Source organism: Zosterops lateralis, assembly GCF_965231275.1.
Source record: "Zosterops lateralis genome assembly, chromosome: 6".
In the NCBI taxonomy this organism is placed as follows: Eukaryota; Metazoa; Chordata; class Aves; order Passeriformes; family Zosteropidae; genus Zosterops; species Zosterops lateralis.
In genome coordinates, this window is record NC_139761.1 from 1,423,235 (window position 1) to 1,440,825 (window position 17,591).

A 17,591-nucleotide genomic window follows, 5' to 3' on the forward strand; every position below is an offset into this window, starting at 1 on the left:
TCTCCTCCTGTCCCTGTTCCCTGGGAGCAGAGCCCGACCCCCCCGGCTGTCCCCTCCTGGCAGGGACTTGTGCAGAGCCACAAGGTCCCCCCTGAGCCTCCTTTGCTCCTGTCACATTTGACATCCAGGGTTTGTTCCCCCCTGCATCCATCCCTCCAAAAGAAATGCTCTTTCCATGGATTTTCACCTGAGGCACCTTGTCCTGGAGTTTGGATGTTTGAGGACAGCACTGATTTTCCAGACAAGGCTGGACAAGTTCGGATGATGAAGAAATGTGATCCCAACACGTGTTTGCCTGGATTTCTTCCCAGAAGGAAAAGCTGCCCGGCACTTACAATGGAGATACTGATCAGGGAGCTCTCAGAGAACAGATCCATGAAGGACAAAGCTGAGTCAGAGAGGGTTAGGTTGGATTTCAGGGAAAGTTTCCACTATTCCTGAGGGTGGAACAAGCCCTGGAAAAGCTCCCCAGGGAATGGGCACGGCCCCGAGGCTGCCAGAGCTCCAGGAGCCTTTGGACAGCCCTGCCAGGGATGCCCAGGGGGGGATTTGGGGGGGTCTGTGCAGGGACAGGGGTTGGGATGATCCTGTGGATCCCTCCCAGCTCAGGATATTCTGGATTTCATGATTTTATTATTGAACAGATGGGAGGATGCAGGGATGATTTCCCAGGACAGGAGATTTGCCCATCCCTGCTGCTGGCACATCCCGCGGGAATCCATCCACACATCCAGGACAGGATCTTCCCAAAGGATGTTCCACCCTCTGCTCACCCACAAACCTCCCCATGGCTCCCCTCAGGGAGAAGGATTTGGGACAACACTCAGCACAGAGGTAAAAGATTCCTTTAAATCTCCCAGTGGGATCAAAGCTTTCCAGAAGAACCCAGATCTCTGTGGGTTTCCTGGGTGGCTGAGGGTTATTTCCCACCATCACAGCACGTTCAGGGCTGGATCCTGCTTTTCTGGGAATGTGCCTCGTGATTCCAGCCAGAGCCAGACCCAGATGGGTTCAGTTCCCATGGAATGTGCAAACACGGTGTCAAACCTCCAGCCCGGGATGTTCTCCCACTCCTGATTTTCCTGTCCCTGGATATATTGAGGCCAAAGAATTATTGAATCATTTAAGCTGGAAAACCCTCTGAGACCACAGGATCCAGCCATCCCCCAGCACTGCAAGGCCACCATTGCCCCACGTCCCCAAGGGCCACATCCATGGATTTCAAACCTCTCCAGGAATGGGAAACCCAATGGAAACCCAACAGAAACCAAATTCCATGTACAATACCAAGGATCCAAGCCTAGAGCTCTTCAGGATGAGAATCACAAATATCAGGAGTCGGTAAAGAAAATCCTTGGAATGCTCAGATCCAGAGTGTCCGTGTCTATTACTGCCAGCAGAAATCCAGATTCTCTCTTTCCTTCCAAAAAACAAACCCAGGGATGTTTTCCACCTTCTCATCCCTCCCCCTGCTCGGGGAGCCTGTTTTCCAACAATTCTATTCCACATTCATCCAGCTCCAAACTTTCCTGCTTCCCAAGAGAATTTCAGCCACTGGAACTGTCACCAAATGTCAGATAATGTGGATTTCTCTTCCATCTTAACAAGGGAAGAGCTATTCCTGATCCAAATGTTCTGGAACCTTCTTGTGTCCCATTTTTTCTCTTTGTCCAGAAAAGCTGTGGCTGCCCCAGGATCCCTGGAAGTGTCCAGGGGGAGGTTGGATGGGATTTGGAGAAACCTGGGATAGTGGGAACTGGATGGGATTTAAGGTCCCTTCTCAACCCAAACCATTCTGGAATTCTCTTCCAGCTCAGACACCTGAATGTTCACCCTCACATTGAAATCTGCTCAAATTATCCCCCTTAAAAATACAGATCCAAAAAAAATCCAAGCACTCAAAGCGCCAGCAAATCCATATTTTATCAGAGGCTGCATTAGGATCTCCATCGTTATGGATGTAAGATCCCTCCAGAAGGATTTCTGCCCAGATCCTTCAGCATGGGCTGGAGCCAAATGGCACAAAACCCTTTTTGGAGCCGCACAACATCAGCCCATTGATGTTTTTGGGAATGACTTCAGCAAATTTTTTTTCAAGGGAACAACTTCCTGTCTCTGCCAAGTGGTTGTTACCTCCACCAGTTTGGCTCAGTGGCAGAACTTCCCTGACAAAACCACCCAAGCCAATCCCAGAACGGCTCGGAATGGCTCGGAAAGGACATTTTAGGATCATCTCACTCCAACAACTCCACGGGCGGAGATACCTTGAACTAGATCTCGAAATAATAAAAAAATAAATAATGCAAGCCTGCAGATCGATAAATGTTTAAATTATTTAGACAGGGAAAAGGGGAGGCTGGAACTTGAGTGCTGCTCCAAGCTCACATTCCAGAGCCTGGGAACTTCCCACTCCAGTGCTGCTCTGCTCATGGGAGTGAGTTTTTGAGGGAGGTAATTATTAATCAATGATAACGTCACAGTTCGTTAGGAATATAAACCCTAATGAGGGCTAATTAACGAAGCAGCTACAACACAACAATTAGCGACACACAGGGCAGGGCTGAGCGCTGCCCACACTCAGCACAGCGGGGCACAAATTCCTGGGAATTTGTCTCTGGACTCGTGGAAAAGCAGGATAAGTGGATAAATGAATGAGGGAGAGCTCCCAGCTCTGTTTTTTCAGGATCCAGGAATGGAGCACGAATGGGAGTGGTTGGAATCATCCTCCTCCAAAGGAGAAATGAATCACCAAAATGAATCTTTAAATAAATCCCAATAAACAAACTTGTGCTGACCCCAAGCTGTTTACACACAATTAATGAGCAATCAGGGAAAAAAAAAAAAAAAAAAAAAAAAAAGCAAAATAAAAGCAAATAGAACATCTCTCGTTAGCTTCAACAGGCTCCAGACTGGAGAGTGAGCTGGGTATTCCAAAGTTAACTGAATCCCAGGAATGTTTAGGTTGGAAATGAGCTCCAGGATCAACCTGTGCCTGATCCCCACCCTTTCCCCAGCCCAGAGCTCTGAGTGTCATCCCCAGCAATTCCTGGGACACCTCCAGGGATGGGCACTCCAAACCTCCCTGGGCACTGCCAAGGCCTCAGCCCCCTTTCCATGGGGAAATTCCTGCTGCTGTCCCCCCTGAGCCTCCCCTGGCCCAGCCTGAGGCCGTTCCCTCTCCTCCTGTCCCTGTTCCCTGGGAGCAGAGCCCGACCCCCCCGGCTGTCCCCTCCTGGCAGGGACTTGTGCAGAGCCACAAGGTCCCCCTGAGCCTCCTTTTCTCCAGGCTCAGCCCCTTCCCAGCTCCCTCAGGGATTCTCCAGACCCTTCCCAGCTCCATTCCCTGCCCTGGACACTCTCCAGCCCCTCCATGTCCTCTTGTCTTGATCTGGACATAGCCCTCCATGTGTGACCCCATCCAGTTGTATCCACACTTTTGAACATCCCTGATAATCCTCTCTCGGAAGCCCACCACAAAAAATCTTGAAAAATAATTTTCGGACAAATCCATCACTCTCAACATGGAGGTTAATCCTGGGGTGCTTCCACTAAAGAAAACTGACGTAACAAATTATACGTATTATAATGGTTTTTAAAATTGGGAAATTTCTTTTTAAGCAGATAGAGAACATCTTGACTCAAAAATTAATTTTTTGCCCCAAATCAGGAACTTTCTGTTTGTTGCTTTGCACAGGACAAACTCTTCCTAACAAAATTTAAAAGTCAAATAATATTAATAATAATTCATAATAATTCCATGTTGGTTGAGACCCCAAAGCAAGAGTAAAGCAGGAATAGGATTTCTGCCTCCAATTCATGCAGGAGATGAATCTCAAAAGGAAATACCTCTGCTTTATAACCAACTGGTTGGGCAAAGGGAGGTCCAGATGGGATAGTGGGAATTAAAAATTCCTGGCTGGGAAGGTGGGGAGGGGCTGGGCTGGAATTCCCAGATTTGTTGTGGCTGCCCCTGGATCCCTGGAAATGTCCAAGGCCAGGCTGGAGCAGCCTGGGACAGTGGAGGTGTCCCTGCCTTGACACTGGATAAGATTTAAGGTCCATTTCAACCCAAACCATTCCACAAAATCCCACGAAATCCCATGAAATTCCATGAAATTCCGGATAAAAGTGGTGATGTTCCTACTCATCCTCCTGAACCACCATGGCAATAATGAGAACGAGTCACGAGAGAAGAGAAAAACAACCCCCAGACCGGAATTTAATCAATTAATAAAATCAATTACCCGAGACAACTGCAACAAAAACACAAGGATTCGGTACCACCACTCTGGTCCCGTTTCTCCCCAATTTCTCCACCTCTGGAATCCTGCGAGGAGCTTCCCAGGCTGCTCCCTGTGCGGGCAATCAGCACCTGCCACTTTTCCTGAAGGATTTATCTCCGACCTGGCACCGCCGGCGGCGCTTGGCCGGCGCCTCTTGGAGCCTGTCCCACTGTGCCTGCAGGTGACCCTAAATCCCCTCTCCTCTTGGTGCTCCCCTGCTCTCCTTATCCATCACGGCTGTGGAAAGGGATTTTTTTGTCGCCCTTCCAAAGGTAATTGTTATTCCGCGGGAAAATTTACATCCCTTTAAAGTCGCGGAATAATGGGAGCGAATAAAGGGGAAAAAAGCGTCGCTCCGTTGGCGGGGGAGAGAGAAAACATCTCCTGACTTCTATAAACTGACATTCCTGATTTTTTTTCTTTTCCCCCTCATCAAAATTCCATTTTCAAAGTGCAGCTTTCACCCCAATCCCAAATCCCAACCCTGCTGAGCCAGAGTTTAATCCCATTTCCACATGATCCAAACGAAACGCATCCCGAAAACCCCGGAGATGATTTATTGCAAAGGCAGCAGAACCTTCCCATTGTTTCACCGAGCCATAAATCCCAATTAATCACCGAGATGTTTGTTTGGGATGCTTGGGAATATCACACACAATTAATTTATCTGTAGGAATTACTGAGCCGGGGCGCTCCCGGCATAAATCAGGAATAATTCCGGCGGTGTGACAAATGATTTCCCTTTTACCGCACGGGGACGGGATAAAGACTTAAACTCTCAATTTTCAATGTTTTATTTACTCTTCCCAGGGCAACAAGTTGTGCTCCTGGAATTGTATTGGGTTGGAGCACCTGGAGGATCGATTGGGAACCAACAATTACTGCTTATAACAGATAAAATATCAAAAAATGCAAAAATGCAATTTACTAAGATCCAGACAAGGTGGACAAAGGGCTCAGCATCAGCTGATTTATTTTTGGGATATCTGATGATGTATTTATTGATGTCATTAATGATATAATTAATGATATTTATTTAAAATAAATGGCTTTGGAGAGAAGAGATGGGATCAAACTGTTCCTGGCTGCTGATCCCAAAATCTGCCCCTTCTCCTGCTCAGGGGTGACCACAGCCAAGGGATCCAGGGTGGAATGTGCCTGGAAAACATCCTGGGATAACAACCATTCCTGGTTTTACTTCAAAAGCGAAGTGGGAGTTGACAATTCCCAAGTTTTTAGGGACGACCAAGTGGCCCAAGATGACAAGGGAGGTGAGGTCCTCACAGGGCACCTCCCACTGTCCCCAGTGTCCAACCTGGCCTTGGGCACTGCCAGGGATCCAGGGGCAGCCACAGCAAATCTGGGAATTCCAGCCCAGACAGGAATTCCCAATTCCCAATCTCCCACCCAAATCTCCCCTTTTCCAGCCTAAAGCCATTCCCTGTGTCCTGTCCCTCCATCCCTTGTCCCCAGCCCCTCTCCAGCTCTCCTGGAGCCCCTTCAGGCCCTGCCAGGGGCTCTGAGCTCTCCCTGGAGCTTCTCCTCTCCAGGGGAACATTCCCAGCTCTCCCAGCCTGGATCCAGAGCAGGGAGGCTCCAATCTCTCATGGCTCTCCTCATTATATGAGAAACACCTGGAAAAAATCCAGGAATAAAACCAAAGCCCTGCCTTTCTTCCCTGAATTTTGACCATTTCCCATCCCATCTGTCCCAGATTCCCATTCCTTGACTGATCCCTTAATGCCAGTTAAAATTCCTGGATCACTTGGAAGAAACTCCCTTCCCACTAAAAACTCTTCCAAACCTTCTCCACCCTCTTTGGAGACTGGGAAAAAAAAACCCCTCAAGGGTTCAAACACAGAAATATTCCTGTAGTTGTGCACAGATCTGAGCTCAGGCTTTTTTTTTTTTATGGATAAATAATCCCTGGGTGTTTATAGAATCCTTCACAGCCAAGAAATGGTTCTGCACCATCAGAAAATGGGATTTTAAACCCATCCTGTTCCCACTAAACACTCTCTGCCAGTTTAGACCTAACAAAACCTAAATAAGAGAGAATAACTTAAATTAATACCTTAAAAATCAGGCCCTGATATGAAATTTTATCTCTCTGTTTTCTGAAAATCCTCATTTCCATTAAAAAAAAATTAAAATAATTATCGCAATCACTTATCCCAAGGTGGGAAAAAAAATAAACCTGTGGGCACCTTGCTGTTATTATTTAAATTACTTTAATATCAAATATCTTTTTTAATATTCCCGAGGTTGAACTCTGCAGACAAAAAAACACCCTGGAGTTTCCAAGGGTGGGGGGGGGAAAAAATGTCTTTATCAGGATTTATAAGATTATCACTTGTCTGTTGTTCCTACCAGCTCCGTCCCGTGTTATTCCTGATTTTCCCTTGAGGGTCGATCACATCCCGTGGTGGCTCCAAGGTACTTGAAAAGATAACACGGGAACAGAAGGTTTGGGCTCCAAAACTTGTCATTCCTCAGGGGAGAATAATAATAAAAAAAAACATTCAGTTCATTTAAATGGTTTTTTTTTTTGGGAATTTTTTTTTTTTTGGTCGGGTTTTTTCAGGGTTTTTTTTGGTTTTGTTTTTTGGGTGTTTTTTTTTGGTTGGGTTTTTTCAGGGTTTTTTTTGGTTTTGTTTTTTGGGGTTTTTTTGGTTGGGTTTTTTCAGAGGTTTTTTTTTGCTTGGTTTTTTTTGGGGGGGTCGTTTTGTTTTGGTTTTGGTTGGTTGGTTTTGGTTTGGTTTTTTTTGTTGTTGAGCATTTTTTGGGTTTTTTTGGGGTTTTTTGTGTGGGGTTTTTTTGTTGTTGTTTTTTTTTGTTTGTTTTTTTGGGGGTTTTTTGTTGTTGTTGTTGTTGTTTTTTGGGGTTGTTTTTTTTTTTTTTTTTTTTTTTTTCTTTTTCCTTCCTTTTTTTTATAAATCTCTGGATTCTCCAGCAAAAAATAGCACAGGTGGAAAATCCAGCTGATTTCGTCATTCCTGCTGCTCCTTCGAGGCGTTTTCCCCTTAAAAGCCACGTCAGGCTCTGCTTTAATTCCTCCACGAGATCCATGATCCATTTTGGAACTGGACGGAATCCCCCATTCCTGGAGGGATTTCAAACCCCTGTGGAGGTGACACTTGGGGACACGGAGCAGGGGTGGCCTTGGCAGGGCTGGGGTTGGTTTGTCTCGATGATGTCAAAAGGGTTTTTTCCAACCTCAACAATTCCACGATTCCCTCGGCATTTTCCATCATTCATAAAGACTGGAAGTCCATGTTGGCCGTGCCTGAAAATTCCATGATCCTGGAGCCAGACCAAGGAACTTCCTCTCCTGGTGTCTCTTAACGAGGGAATTCCGGGATTATTGAGGTTGGAAAAACCCTCCAAGACCATCGAATCCAAGTTATGCTCCATCCCCAACCACATCCAATCATTCCTTGGACACGTCCAAGAATGGAGATCCATCCTTTCCAATCCATAAAAAAAAACTCCTCCTGAGAAGAACAAACTCCTCTCAAAAGCAACTCCCAAAAAAGAACTACAAGCACTTTTTTTTTTGTTCCCATCCCTGCATTTTTCCCAAAATCACACAAAATCCTCCCAGGATTTGGAGCCCAGGATATTAGAGGGAGGATTTTGCATCGGGAAAATTATTTCGTCTTACTATGGATTGGGAAAATTATTTCACTTGAGATGAAATTATTTCACTTGAGATGAAATAACGACCCCACCAGAACTGGGTGGAATTTAAGCTCTGGATTAAATGATCAGCGCCAAAAAAAGAATTTTCTCCCAACAAACCCTACAAAAATTTCATCTTTTCCAATCAGCGTTTGCGAGAGAGTCAATGGGAAACACAACATTGGGAGATTTGAGCTATTAATGGTCTTTTCCAGGAGGTTTTGGAATCGTGGAAAATCAAAAAAAAAAAATTGGGATGATCCCAAAGACTCGGAGAGGGAAAAGAGGGTTTTTTTCACATTTTTTTTTCACACATTTATTTTGGTAAATATTGAGGTTCAGCCACCTGCACAGGAGAGGGAAAACCCCAACAAGGGAAAATCCCTCGATGCTGTTGGAATTCATCACCTTTTCCAAACAAATCTGGGATATCTCTGTTTCCTAAATCCGCTGAGCCCGCCGGACCAACAGGATGTGCACAATTCGAGATATTAATGGTCTTTTCCAAGAGGTTTTGGAATCATGGAAAATAAAAAAAAAATTGGGATGATCCCAAAGACTTGGAGAGGGAAAAGAGGGGTTTTTTCACAGTTTTTTTTCACACATTTATTTTGGTAAATATTGAAGTTCAGCCACCTGCAAAGGAAAGGGAAAACCCCTTGATCCTGCTGGAATTCATCACTTTTTCCAAACAAATCTGGGATATCTCTGTTCCCTAAATCCCTTGAACCCGCCAGACCAAAAGGATGTGCACCACTGAATCCATGAATTACGGAATTCCGGCTAATTAAACACCCCACACCCCTCAGTAATTATTGGCCAGATCCTGATCCATCACCACTCCAATGGAATGAGGCATCCCTGGAGCATCCCTCACCTGGCATCATCCAGAATTCCAGAGATTTTCCTGATATTTAGGAGATGATGAGCAATCTGAGCAAATTCCCAGATTTTTGTGTGATCCAGCCTTGGGAGCCACAACATTCCCAGGTTTCCCTGGCCCTTGCTATTAATTAGGTACTTAATTAGGATTTATCTTAACCCATAAATTATCCTCATATATTTTATATTTCTCTTCTTTTGGACAACATCAATAAATGCTCTTGGAAAATCCCCTGGACAAAAAGAAAGGATGAGGGAATCTTTCCTCTCTGTAAATCCCAAAAAAGACTCTCCAGACCAACATTCCCATCCATGAGAACTCCATAAATCCACTCCTAACGAGAGGAAAATCCAAGAAAACAAAGCCAAGGGTCACTTTTACCTGGGAATTCAGCAAGTGGGAAAGAGCATGGAGAGACAGAGACATGAAAAATTTATATAAATATGGATTAAAGGGGTTGCCCCATCCCTGGAAGTTTCCATGGAGAGACTTGGAGCAACCTGGGATAGTGGAAGGTTTTCCTGGTGGAATGAGATGGGATTTAAGGTCCCTTCCAACTCCACCCATTCCAGAATTCCATGATCTGCTCATCATTTCTTCCTGCAGCTCCTCCTAAATCTGAATAAAATCCAAACAATTTTTACATTCCTGTATTTCCCTCCATTTCCCCTCCCTCTCATTTATTCCCTGGCTAAAAAGAAAAGATAAGGAAATCTTTCTTCCCTCTAAATCCCACAAAAGACTCTCCAGACCAACATTCCCATCCATGGGAACTCCATAAATCCACTCCTAACGAGAGGAAAATCCAAGAAAACAAAGCCAAGGATCACTTTTACCTGGGAATTCAGCAAGTGGGAAAGAGCATGGAGAGACAGAGACATGAAAAATTTATATAAATATGGATTAAAGGGGTTGCCCCATCCCTGGAAGTGTCCAAGGAGAGACTTGGAGCAACCTGGGATAGTGGAAGGTTTTCCTGGTGGAATGAGATGGGATTTAAAGACCCTTTCAACCCCACCCATTCCAGAATTCCATGATCTGCTCATCATTTCTTCCTGCAGCTCCTCCTAAATCTGAATAAAATCCAAACAATTTTTACATTCCTGTATTTCCCTCCATTTCCCCTCCCTCTCATTTATTCCCTGGCTAAAAAGAAAAGATAAGGAAATCTTTCTTCCCTCTAAATCCCACAAAAGACTCTCCAGACCAACATTCCCATTCCATGGGAACTCCATAAATCCACTCCTAACGAGAGGAAAATCCAAGAAAACAAAGCCAGGGGTCACTTTTACCTGGGAATTCAGCAAGTAGGAAAGAGCATAGAGAGACAGAGACATGAAAAATTTATATAAATATGGATTAAAATGGTTGCCCCATCCCTGGAAGTGTCCAAGGAGAGACTTGGAGCATCCTGGGATAGTGGAAGGTTTTCCTGATGGAATGAGATGGGATTTAAGGTCCCTTCCAACTCCACCCATTCCAGAATTCCATGATCTGCTCATCATTTCTTCCTGCAGCTCCTCCTAAATCTGAATAAAATCCAAACATTTTTTATTTCCCCCAACATTCCTGTATTTCCCTCCATTTCCCCTCCCTCTCATTTAGTCCCTGCCTAAAAAGAAAGGATGAGGGAATCTTTCCTCCCTCTAAATCCCACAAAAGACTCTCCAGACCAACATTCCCATCCATGGGAACTCCATAAATCCACTCCTAACGAGAGGAAAATCCAAGAAAACAAAGCCAAGGGTCACTTTTACCTGGGAATTCAGCAAGTGGGAAAGAGCATGGAGAGACAGAGACATGAAAAAATTATATAAATATGGATTAAAGGGGTTGCCCCATCCCTGGAAGTGTCCAAGGAGAGACTTGGAGCATCCTGGGATAGTGGAAGGTTTTCCTGATGGAATGAGATGGGATTTAAGGTCCCTTCCAACCCCACCCATTCCAGAATTTCCCATTTATTCCCACAGCTCCTCATGGAAAACACCCCAAAGCTTCTTTTCTTACTCTCTCCCCAACATTCCTAAATTTCCCTAAATTCCCCTTCCTCTCCCTCACCCCAAACATGAAAAACTTCCCTCCCACATCCATGATTTTCCTTTTCCAGCTTTCCCTAAACGCAAGCAGAGCTGCTCAACCCTTGATAAAAAAAAATAAAATAAAATAAAATAAAATAAAATAAAATAAAATAAAATAAACCCACAGAGGAGGAAAATTCCCATCCTGTTTTCCAGCCTCCTCTCCCAGAGGCAGCACAAGACATTCCCTATTTTTAGCTCGGCTCCGCAGGTACGGATTATTCCAGGGACACTTATGAACCCTGACATCCCAAAGGGGCTGCAGGGCTCTCTCAGCTCTCCGTTCTTATTTCTCTTTGGATGAGGAGAATTCCAGAGGAAAAACAGGTTCTTGCTTGGCTCTGAAGGGAGGAGAATTCCAGAGAAAAATGGGGGGTTTTTTTCTGCTTCTGAACTGAGGAGAATTCCAGAGGAAAATGGATTCTTTCCTGGCTCTGAGCTCAGAATTCCAGAGGAAAACAGGTCCCTTCCTGGCTTTGAGAAGAGGAGAATTCCAGAGGAAAATGTGTCCTTTCCAGGGTCTGAGAATTCCAGAAGAAAACGTGTCCTTTCCCTGGTTCTGAACTGAAAATTCCAGAGGAAAATGGGTCCTTTCCCTGGCTCTGAGAGAATTCCAGAGAAAAATGGGTCCTTTCCTGGCTCTGAGAATTCCAGAAGAAAACAAGTCATTTCCTGACTCTGAGCTCAGAATTCCAGAGAAAAATGGGTCCTTTTCCTGGCTCTGAGAATTCCAGAGGAAAACGTGCCCTTTTCCCAGCTCTGAACTGGAAATTCCAGAGGAAAACGTGTCCTTTCCCTGGATCTGAGAGGAGAATTCCAGAGAAAAATGGGTCCTTTCCTGACTCTGAGAATTCCAGAAGAAAACAGGTTCTCTCCTGACTCTGAGCTCAGAATTCCAGAGGAAAACGGGTCCTTTCCTGACTCTTCTCTGGGCACCTTTTCTGGGAATTTTGTTCCAGGTCCTCCCCACCCCCTTCCAGCCAGGAATTCCTTCCCAAAATCCCATCTAACCCTTCCCTCTTGCAGAGCCAACCCCATTTTTTAAAACCCCTTTGAATACCGAAATCCACACAAATATCCAGGAATGATAAAATTATTTCTCACTGCTCCCAAGAGAATTCCTGAGGGTCACAAAACCAGGATAAGATTTCATAGGAATGAAATTCCCCATCCTGAGAAGAACCATTAAGGAAGATGGAAAATGGATCTCCAAAGGCTTTTCCAGCTTTCTCTCAATCCCAGACTGAAATATTCCCTGTGGAGAGCTCCAGGGCTGGATATCGATCCATCACATCCACATCTTTAGGTCATAAATCCATGGAATATCAGGAATTGGAAGGGTTTCATTGGGGTGACTTGAGGCAATCCTGACCACAAAGGCTCCTTAAAAACCAAAACAAATCCAGATTTTCCTACAAAAACCAAGATTTTTTCATGGATAAATTAAGGAATAAAACAAGAGATTTGCTGACAGTTGCCAAGAACCACGAAATCCCACAGAGCTCTCCCACATTTTAGGAATTATTTTGGATTACTTAAACCAGGCCTAATTATTTCCCACATTCCTTCCACTGTTTGAGCTGTTAGGAATTTTTTTTTTTTAGGAAGTTTAGGCCTGACTTAAATTCCCAGGGACGTGTCCAAAGCCCAGCAGCGCCACAGATGCACCAGAGCAGCTGCTGAGAGGAGCCAAAAGGTGAATGGAGATGGGAACGTCATCCCGACCTTACATAACGTCTATTTATAGCCCAAATTCCCAAAATATTCCTGATTTTCCTCCTTGGAAAGGGGTGAAACTGCTGGGGCAGTTTCACACAATTTTGACACAATTCCCAAGGAAGTTTTCCATGTGGGTTTGGCTGGAAGATGATTTATTTTCGGGATATTTGATGATGTATTTATTGATGTCATTAATGATATAATTAATGATATTTGTATTAAATACGTGGCTTTGGAGAGAAGGGATGGGATCAAACTGTTCCTGGCTGCTGATCCCAAAATCTGCCCCTTCTCCTGCTCAGGGGTGACCACGGCCAAGGGATCCAGGGTGGAATCTGCCTAGAAAACATCCCGGGATAACAACCATTCCCGGTTTTCCTTCATAAGTGAGATGGGAGTTGACAATTCCCAAGTTTTTAGAGACAACCAAGTGGCCCAAGATGACAAGGGAGGTGAGGTCCTCACAGGGCGCCTCCCACTGTCCCAGGACTCTCCAAACTACCCTCAGGGCTGGGCACTGCCCAGGGCACAAGTTCTGCCTCCTGTGCTGGGGCAATTCCTGGGATCAGCCCCGGATCATTTCTCTTGTCCCAATTCTGGGCACCACCAAGAAGATCCTGGTTCAGTCCAGGGCAATTTCTTTGCCATTTGGGAAAAACGATTCCCCAAATTCCGCACTGTACCAGGCCTGGATCAATGGCCATGCCCAACTGAATAAGACCAGAATTAAACCTTCCTTTGAGAAGGGAAGTCCTTGACAATTCCTGCCCCTTCCTCTGGTGCCTCTGCTGGGCCTGGAGCAGAACCTGGGGCTGCTCTGCCCTCCCTGCACCAGGGACAGACATGGGGACAGACTGGGACACCCAGGGACACCCAGAGACAGGCAGGGAAGGACAGGGACAGACAGGGACACCCAGGGGCACTGATGGCCCCTCTCCCTGGGGCTCCTCTCCAGGCTGAGCAGCCCCAGCTCCCTCAGCCTTTCCTGGGCTGCTCCAGCCCTTCCCCATCCTCACATCCCTCCTCTGGAGCAGATCCAGGAGCTCCAGGTCCCTCCTGCCCTGCTGATCCCAGAGTTGGGTTCCCCAGGAATGATCCCGCAGGATCCCCAAGGATGAAACTCCACAAGCTCTGGACCCCCTGGGCTTTGAGGTGGGAAGCCCATTGGGAGCTGAGATCCCAGAAACCTCCCTGGGGAACATTCCTGTCCCAGGAATCCCAGCTCAGAATGTTCTTACATCCCAAAATCCAAATCTTCCCACCCTCCAGGTCCGACCACGAGCTGAACTCTCTGTGTGACACACCTCAACTTCTGCTTCCATTAAAACTCTGTGAAGCCTCAGAGAAAACCAACACAAGAACATCCTCACATCCCTCCACTGGATCATATCCAGGAGCTCCAGGTCCCTCCTGTCCCAAGGATCCAGAGCCAAGGGCTGTGGGGACAAGGGACATTTCCATGTTCCGCATAATTCCCACATTTCCAGCGGCCCCCTCTGCTTTTCCCTGCTCTCCAAACCACTTCCCAAAGTTTACAAAGAAACTCTCCGTGCTGAGCTGTTGAATTTCCAGCCTCTCCATTCCCCGTGTTATTTTCACATCTTCCCAACCTCCAGGCTCCGACCACGAGCTGAACTCTGTGTGTGACACATCCCAATTCTGCTTCCATTAAAAAAACTCTGTGAAGCCTCAGAGAAAACCAACAAACCAACGTTTCCAGCTGATATTTTCCTTGACTTTCTCAGGAATGTGTTGAGTTTGTTTTTTTTGGTTTTTTTTTTTTTTTTCCTTTTCCCCAGCAGCAGAACAACACAATCATCTCTATTTTTACGATGACCTTTCTGTCACAGTCTGTCACCCCAGCAGCTCTCACTGAAGTGGCTTTTGTCACCCCGGTGGCTCCTGCAGCCCAGCTCAGACTCAATTTTCACTTCTGCTGAGCAGCAGCCAGGTGTGGCTGAAGGCTCTTCTTGATTCCCTTCCTACCTTAAAACCCTCTCAGGAGCAGCAAAACAGCCTCAAAGCCAGAAAATTACAATTTCAGCTCATTTGGAGCCTTTTTGATGCCCTCAAAAATAAATCAGCTCTAAAAACGAGACCTCTTGGTCTAAAAAGTTTTGGAATTGTGGAGGAATGGGGAGAATTCACCACTGGGATCATCACCTGGGGATTTTCAGGCAGGTTAAATATGAAAATTTGTGGTTCTCGTTTGGTGTTTGCAGCTCAGGTCTGGAATTTTGGATGGTGCTGACGTCCCACAGAAGCTGCATGAGGAATAAAGAGGTGCTGGGATTCCAGGTTCTCCAGGGAATGGTTCACACCAGCAGGGAAACAAACTGGGAAAAGAGGAGCTGAGATGGAGAAAGGTTCCTGCTCGTCCACAGGACCAGCTGCTGGCTCCAGCAGGGTCTAAACTCAAGAATCTCCAGAAAAAAATGGGAATGCTCATTCCAGGCTTTTCCTGCAATCCTCCAGGCAAATCTGAGCTCACTCACCCCAGAACGCCTAAACCTCATTTAAAATTGCAATGAGGGAGAGGCAGGATGAGGAGCCAGATGATTGGAGGCGCGGAATCCGTGGAAGATGCTCCCACTGCCTCCCGTCAGGGCTTCTCTGGGAAGCGATTTCCCTCATTTTCACCCTCCCCAGGAGAAGGAGCCAAGGCCTGGCAGGGGAAGGTGGGAGGGCTGCATGTGTTCCCTGCACGAGACAAAAGTCAAACTGTGCCAAAGATTTCTTGTTTTCAGCTCCTGCAGCGACCTCGGGACCTCCAGAGACACCCCAGAGGCTGCAAACATCATTCTATGTTCCCTCAGCCATCCCCAGCTCCTCCAGAATTATTTTTGGGAAAGGAGGTTCCACAAGACCTCATGAGCCCAGGTGGCCAAGAAGGGGATGGATCAGGAATTGTGTGGGAGCAGGAGCAGGAATGGGATTGTCCTGATTGTTCCCTGGGCTGGGCACTGCGAGGGACCGCGAGGGCTGTGCCCAGTTGTGGAGAACTAAATTCTGGAAGGACATGGAGAGGATGGAGAGTGTCCAAGACAGGGAATGGAGCTGGAAAAGGTCTGGAGAATCGCTGAGGGGGCTGGGCAGGGGCTGAGCCTGGAGAAAAGGAGGCTCAGGGGGGACCTTGTGGCTCTGCACAAGTCCCTGCCAGGAGGGGACAGCCGGGGGGGTCGGGCTCTGCTCCCAGGGAACAGGGACAGGAGGAGAGGGAACGGCCTCAGGCTGGGCCAGGGGAGGCTCAGGGGGGACAGCAGCAGGAATTTCCCCATGGAAAGGGGGCTGAGGCCTTGGCAGTGCCCAGGGAGGTTTGGAGTGCCCATCCCTGGAGGTGTCCCAGGAATTGCTGGAGGTGGCACTCAGAGCTCTGGGCTGGGGACAGGGTGGGCATCGGGCACAGCTGGGACTCGCTGACCTTGGAGCTCTTTTCCCACCTCAGGGATTCTGGGAGGTTTAGATTGGACAGTTGGGAAAATTTATTCTGTAAAAGAATTGCCCATTTGTGGCCCAGGTAGAGGGTGGAGTCCCCATGTCTGGAGGGATTTAAATCCCTGTGGATGTGGCACTTGGGGACACGGGGCAGTGTGGCCTTGGCAGTGCCACGTTGGACTTGATGCCCTTGGAGGACTTTTCCAACCTTCACGATCCTTTGAAATTACGAGGGACAGGAATGTCCTGAAATCCAAATTGGAGTTTTTGAAGCAGGGCTTGGTTGGTTTTGTTTTGTCTTTTTGTTTGTTTGGGGTTTTTATTTGGGAGGTTTGCAGTGCCCATCCCTGGAGGTGTCCCAGGAATTGCTGGAGGTGGCACTCAGAGCTCTGGGCTGGGCACAGGGTGGGCATTGGAACAGCTTCAATTCTGATCTTGGAGCTCTTTTCCAACATCAACAATTCCACACAAACCTCTCCAAAACCCATAAAACCTTTGGCCCTCCTCGGCCGAGCAAGACAAACCCTACCACAGTGAAATTCCTCCTCTCCTCCCTTTCCCAAACCTCCAGCACTTCCCTAATCACATTTTCCCTTTTCTTTTCCTACCAACCCTCCCAGCCTTTCCCCACAGCAATAAATTAGAGCCCACAGCCTTTCCCACGGGACACAACTCTCTCCAGGCAGGAGTGGGGATGAGACAGTCGGTGTTGACCTTTTCCACTCGTTTTGATCTCCATGGGCACCACAGAGATCCCAAATCCCTTTAAACACCACTCCAGGAAGGAAAACAAGATGGAAAAAATGAGACCACCTCCCAGGAGGCTTTATTAGAGACTCAGGCTGGAGTCACCCTTCTCTGCAAATAAAGCAGGAGCCTCGGGAGAGCTTGGAATGGCGTCCAAGAGAAGCAGCAGCCTGGAAAGTGCTGGAAGCGCAGGGAAAGCGCAGCTGGGAGAAATAGGAAAAATAATTTTTAGGGGAAAAAAATTCCGGAGGAAAAAGGTGTCCTTGCCCATGGCATGGTGGCTTGGAATGAGGTGATTTTAAGGCCCTTCCCAATCCAAATAATTCTGGATTCTTTAAGTTAAACTCGTCCCACCTCCTCCTGATTTTAATATCTGATTTTCAGGAAAACAGGACTAATTTAGGAAATAATTCCAGGCAAGGATGGAGGAGGAAAAGCTAAAACAGGAATAAATCCTCCCTACAGCAGAAATCCAAGCTCATTCCAGAAGATGGGTTTTGAACCTTGTGGATTCCGAGCTCCAGGTAACTGGGAAGCACAGCTGGATCTCTGGGAATTCCATGAGCTGTGCGTGGGAGACTCCAGAAATTCTGCCTTGTTTTCCAAGGGAATTGTTCCCACCCAAGAATAAATAAATAATAAGAATAAATAAATAAATAATAAGAATAAATAAATAAATAATAAGAATAAATAAATAAATAAATAATAAGAATAAATAATAAGAATAAATAATTTCCCATTAAGAAATAACATCCACAACCTCTT

The 17,591-nt window shown here is 46.4% G+C and overlaps 2 protein-coding genes across 2 annotated transcripts in view; both read right to left on the reverse strand.

Moving 5' to 3' along the window:
• The window catches only part of MDGA2 (MAM domain containing glycosylphosphatidylinositol anchor 2), a 231,052-nt gene that overhangs the window by 178,268 nt on the left and 35,193 nt on the right, over window positions 1-17,591 (reverse strand). The gene's annotated exons all lie outside the window — the stretch shown is intronic.
• Window positions 2,133-17,591, reverse strand: part of LOC310910907 (uncharacterized protein) — a gene marked incomplete at its 5' end in the record, with an annotated part of 335,923 nt that continues 320,464 nt past the window's right edge. The window contains one exon of the mRNA XM_083863980.1: window positions 2,133-2,147. The remainder of the gene's footprint in view (window positions 2,148-17,591) is intronic.